Raw genomic sequence first — 6,554 nt, forward strand, 5'->3', positions numbered from 1 at the left:
ATTTTGGTGACAGGCAACTTGGTTCTGTGAGACGTCACGGAGACTACATCCAGGTTTGGAGACAGTCTGGGGGAGGTCATGGAACCACGTCCAGGTTTTAGACAGTCTGGCTGGCTGCGGTCACAGAGAGTACGTCGAAGTTTTAGACAGTCCGCTGGGATGTCACAGAGACTACGTCCAGGCTTTAGACAGTTTGTGGGGACATCACAGAGACTACATCCAGGTTTTAGACAGTCTGTGGGACGTCACGAGACTACGTCCAGGTTTTAACAGGTTGTGGGGACGTCGTGGAGACTACGTCCAGGTTTAGACAGTCTGCAGTCACGAGAATATGTCAAAATTTTAGACAGTCTGTGGGGACCTCACAGAGACTACGAACAGGTTTTAGACAGTCTGTGGGGACGTCACAGAGACTACGTCCAGGTTTTAGACAGCCTGTGGTCACAGAGACTACTTCCAGGTTTTAGACTGTTTGTTGGGGACATCACGGAGACTACGTCCAGATTTCAGACAGTCTGCAGTCACAGAGACTACGTCCAGGTTTTAGACTGTCTGTCGAGACGTCATGGAGACTATGTCGACGTTTTAGACAGTCTGCGCGGAGGTCACGGAGACTACGTCCAGGTTTTAGACAGTTTGTGGGGACGTCATGGAGACTATGTCCATGTTTCAGACAGTCTCTAGGACGTCACAGAGACTATGTCCAGGTTTTAGACTGTCCGTCGAGACGTCATGGAGACTATGTCGAAGTTTTAGACAGTCTGTGGGGAGGTCAGAGAGACTACGTCCAGGCTTTAGACAGTTTGGGGACATCACAGAACTACATCCAGGTCTGGACACGGAGGCTCCATTCCTCCTAGGCGGAGCTTCGCTCTGTTCCTAGCCGGGGATGGCGCCCCTCGGCGGCCAAAACAGATGGCTTCGTCCCAGCTCCCAAGCCACTGATCCACTGCGTTCTTGGCTTCAGGGCTGCCAGAATAGAATATTTGAAGGCAAGCATGGTTTCAACCTGCCTCCAGCTTGGTTTTCGTGCGTTTAGGACACTTAATGCCTCTCGCTCTCACCTCTGTCATGGTGCTGAACCAAAGATGCCTTGACCCACGCATCACTTACCTGCCAAGTCTATCGATTTCCCCCCTCCACTCAAAAAATGTATTTTCATATTGTTCCTCAACCGAATGTTGGAGTTTCAAACTTTGGGATGTCATGTATTGCATATTCTTAATTCTGGACTTTTTAAAGAGGGAAAAGGAGTTTAACAAGATAATTTAACTTTTTTGGTTGTGAAAACGAATATCGTTTTCATTATTTTTTCATTAGCCTATTATTCAAAGAAAGTATTTTATAAAGGCTACACATTGAAACACGTCTAGGAGTTCTTTAATGGTTGAATTGTTTGATTGATTTATCACAAAAGGATTACTTTTGTGATAATATTCACAGTTATTATTTAACTACATGCCACAGACTGAATCAAGATGGCTATTGATTCAGCCGTTATGAGATTTTTTGATGAAACACACATATCTGTCGCACATAAAAAAGCAGAGACGGGCACCGCGGTGCCTCTCGGGAGCCCAGATTTGGCCCTGAAGTGTGCAGAATAGAGGATTATGTACGACAAACGTGGTCTGACTTGGAGACGGGGTGGCCAGCAGTAATGCTGAGTCTTCACATACAACTTTTCATTTAATGGAAAACAGGTCCTCAGTTTCGCAATTACATAATTTCTGAAATGTGGTCATTATCACCTTAAAGGTAAAATATAGATGTAACAGCAAATGTATTAGTACATTTATGAATCTAATAAAGAAAAATAAGAGCGGGCTGATCGTCTCATCGGACCTCTTTCCCTGCCTACGGGTGTTGTCCCTGAAACGAGAAAAAAACAAAACCTTTAAATGTATATACAATTTGCCATCAGTCTTTCTCTCTTAAGCATACATTACATCGGAACACTATAACTTCTTTCAGATTTTCTATAGGTTCTTCATTGTGCTGTGTAATAAAGACTAACAGTGTGTCATTCTCAGTAGGTGTTTCTCCTCCATGGGCGCGTAGATTGACTCTTTCTACTCGCTGAACTGGACCCATTCTCGTACTCGTCCTCTCATCGTATTACCGACACCTGGTCCTCATCTCATGCTCCCAAACTCATCAACTGTGGAGACGGCTGATAGAACAATTGTTGTTTCGTTAGTGCAGTAGTAATTCATCTCTGTATCAATTCTCTCATACATGGAATGCAACAGCATCCACAGGTGACCAGGACAGTAATAGCAATTCCTACAGAAATTATCAGTAGGATGTTTCCCCATCTCCCAAACATATCTTCCATCCATTTTGTGATTGGATCTGTGATACCTGAATTGTCTGCCAGCTCGTCTGACAGTGAGGTCAGTCCTCCAGTGCCTTTGTTGTTGTTGTTGGGGATGAAGGTACAGCATAGATTTCCAAAAATCTACAACATCTCCTTTTTTCACCAAAAGCTGTCTAAAGCTAAACTGTTCTGCCAGGCCATTAGACTAGTGTATCTAATTGTTTGTGGGCCTCTAAATCCATCACAAGTGTTATTAAGAAAACGTTGCTGGTTGTAATAGATGTAATTTATCCATCCACATTTTTATTATTGTAACCCACCAGGCAATAAATGATTCAAAACCTACTGCCACCTGGTTCCTAGCCTTAAACTCATCTGGGACTCCTCTGAGAACACCAAGTGAATCCAAATAGACTCTAGAATCAAATGCCTTATCACGTTTAACTCTGTGCATGTCTTCTGTTGTTTAGTTTAGGAAACTGTAGAGTCCATCATGGGAAGCAAGTATGTAGGCATCATTAAGTGAATCAGAGCGCAGGTACCATACCAGAGTTTAGGCAACTTAGGTCTTAACCTCTGTCCTCATCGCATCCCATTCTTTTGAATGGGTGCCATGGGTGCTCTGCCATCATACCTAAGGTGTAAGTAGCTGTTTTATTTATCACTTATCTGTAGGTACCGGTGCTCATTTGCAATGTGTCAGGTGTATCCAAAAGGTGACAGTCCTGTATTAAATATCATTGTTCTTATCATCCACAATCAGCAGGACTAGTGGAAAGAGTGAAGTCTGCAGTCACAGAGACTATGTCAAAATTTTAGACACTCTGTAGGGGCGTCACTGAGACTATGTAGAAGTTTTAGACAGTCTGTGGGGACGTCACAAAGACTACATCCAGATTTGAGACAGTCAGTGGGGACGTCACAGAGACTATGTCCAGGTTTTAGACAGTCTGTGGGGACGTCATGGAGACTACGTCCAGGTTTTAGACAGTCTGCGGTCACAGAGACTACGTCGAAGTTTTAGACAGTCCATGGGGACATCTCAGAGACACGTCCGGTTTTAGACAGTTGTGGGGACGTCACAGAGACTACATCCAGGTTTTAGACAGTCTGTGGTGACGTCACAGAGACTACGAACAGGTTTTAGACTCTGTGGGGACGTCATGGAGACTACATCCAGATTTTAGACAGTCTGTTGGGGACGTCATAGAGACTACGTCCAGGTTTTAGACAGTCTGCGGTCACAGAGACTATGTCGAAGTTTTAGACAGTCCATGGGGACGTCACAGAGACTACATCCAGGTTTTAGACAGTCTGCGGTCACAGAGACTACGTCCAAGTTTTAGACAGTTTGTCAGGATGTCACAGAGACTACGTCCAGGTTTTAGACAGTCTGTGGGGACATCACAGAGACTATGTCCAGGTTTTAGACAGTCTGTGGGGACGTCACAGAGACTACATCCAGGTTTTAGACAGTTTGTCAAGACGTCACAGAGACTACGAACAGGTTTTAGACAGACTGCAGGGACGTCACAGAGACTATGTTCAGGTTTTAGACAGTCTGTGGGGACATCACAGAGACTATGTCCAGGTTTTAGACAGTCTGTGGGGACGTCACAGAGACTACATCCAGGTTTTAGACAGTTTGTCAGGACGTCACAGAGACTACGTCCAGGTTTTTGGACAGACTGCAGGGACGTCACAGAGACTCAGGACTCACAGAGACTATGTTCAGACGTAGTCTCCGTGGACGTAGTCTCCGTGACCTCCCCGCAGACTGTCTAAAACGTCGACATAGTCTCCATGACGTCTCGACAGACAGTCTAAAACCTGGACGTAGTCTCTGTGACTGCAGACTGTCTGAAATCTGGACGTAGTCTCCGTGATGTCCCACAAACAGTCTAAAACCTGGAAGTATCTCTGTGACCACAGGCTGTCTAAAACCTGGACGTAGTCTCTGTACGTCCCATGGACTGTCTAAAACTTCGACATAGTCTCTGTGACCGCAGACTGTCTAAAACCTGGACGTAGTCTCCGTGAAGTCCCCACAGACTGTCTAAAACCTGGACATAGTCTCTGTGACGTCCCCACAGACTGTCTAAAACCTGGACGTAGTCTCTGTGACATCCTGACAAACTGTCTAAAACTTGGACGTAGTCTCCATGACGTGCCCACGAACTGTCTAAAATCTGGACGTAGTCTCCTTGACGTCCCCACAGTTTGTCTCTGTGACGTCACCACACCACATTGCATTTCCATTTGATTCAAGGTTCAAAATCAATGCTTTTTAATGGTTAAATGGTTGTCCTTACTTCATAAATACAGTGCAATGGTTTGTTTCGTCCACAAGATGAAAGTAAGTGACCACGGATCACAACAATCTGCGTTAAAGTCTAGGACCCAATCCTAAAGAACAGTGAGATACTCCCTAAACACATAGAACTTGACCTTTGACTCTGGTCGTTCGCCTGCCTGTCTATATTTTTATTATATTATTATTTTTTAAGTCTGTGGGGACGTCACAGAGACTATGTCCAGGTTTTAGACAGTCTGTGAGGACGTCACGGAGACTACATCCAGGTTTTAGACAGTTTGTCAGGACGTCACAGAGACTACGTCCAGGTTTTAGACAGTCTGCAGGGACGTCACAGAGACTATGTCCAGGTTTGAGACAGTCTGTGGGGAGGTCATGGAGACCACGTCCAGGTTTTAGACAGTCTGTGGGGACATCACAGAGACTATGTCCAGGTTTTAGACAGTCTGTGGGGACGTCACAGAGACTACATCCAGGTTTTAGACAGTTTGTCAAGACGTCACAGAGACTACGAACAGGTTTTAGACAAACTGCAGGGACGTCACAGAGACTATGTTCAGGTTTTAGACAGTCTGTGGGGACATCACAGAGACTATGTCCAGGTTTTAGACAGTCTGTGGGACGTCAGAGACTACATCCAGGTTTTAGACAGTTTGTCAGGACGTCACAGAGACTACGTCCAGGTTTTTGGACAGACTGCAGGGACGTCACAGAGACTGCAAGGACGTCACAGAGACTATGTTCAGACGTAGTCTCCGTGGACGTAGTCTCCGTGACGTCCCCACAGACTGTCTAAAACCTGAACATAGTCTCTGTGACGTCCCTGCAGTCTGTCCAAAACCTGGACGTAGTCTCTGTGACGTCCTGACAAACTGTCTAAAACTTCTACATAGTCTCAAAGACGCCCCCACAGAGTGTCTAAAACCTGGACGTAGTCTCTGTGACGTCCCCAACAGACTGTCTAAAACCTGGACGTAGTCTCTGTGACGTCCCTGCAGTCTGTCTAAAACCTGTTCGTAGTCTCTGTGACGTCTTGACAAACTGTCTAAAACCTGGATGTAGTCTCTGTGACGTCCCCACAGACTGTCTAAAACCTGGACATAGTCTCTGTGATGTCCCCACAGACTGTCTAAAACCTGGACGTAGTCTCTGTGACATCCTGACAAACTGTCTAAAACTTGGACGTAGTCTCTGTGACCGCAGACTGTCTAAAACGGATGTAGTCTCGTGACTTCCCACAGACTGTTTAAAATCTGGATGTAGTCTCCATGACGTCCCCACAGAGTGTCTAAAACCTGTTCGTAGTCTATGTGACGTCCCCGCGGACTGTCTAAAACCTGCATGTAGTCTCTGTGAGGTCCCCAACAGACTGTCTAAAACCTGGACGTAGTCTCTGTGACGTCCCCATGGACTGTCTAAAACCTGGACGTAGTCTCTGTGACCGCAGACTGTCTAAAACCTGTACGTAGTCTCTGTGACATCCCCAATGTCAAAATTTTAGACAGTCTGTGGGGACGTCATAGAGACTACGTCCAGGTTTTAGACAGTCTGCGGTCACAGAGACTATGTCGAAGTTTTAGACAGTCCATGGGGACGTCACAGAGACTACGTCCAGGTTTTAGACAGCCTGTGGTCACAGAGACTACTTCCAGGTTTTAGACTGTTTGTTGGGGACATCACGGAGACTACGTCCAGATTTAGAAGCTTGCAGTCACAGAGACTACGTCCAGGTTTAGACTGTCTGTCGAGACGTCATGGAGACTATGTCGACGTTTTAGACAGTCTGCGGGGAGGTCACGGGACTACGTCCAGGTTTAGACAGTTTGGGGGGACGTCACGGAGACTATTCCAGGTTTAGACAGTCTCTGGGGACGTCATGGAGACTATGTCCATGTTTCAGACAGTCCTTAGGGACGTCAC

This window comes from Larimichthys crocea, unplaced genomic scaffold (genome assembly GCF_000972845.2).
Source record: "Larimichthys crocea isolate SSNF unplaced genomic scaffold, L_crocea_2.0 scaffold220, whole genome shotgun sequence".
NCBI classification, from domain to species: domain Eukaryota; kingdom Metazoa; phylum Chordata; class Actinopteri; family Sciaenidae; genus Larimichthys; species Larimichthys crocea.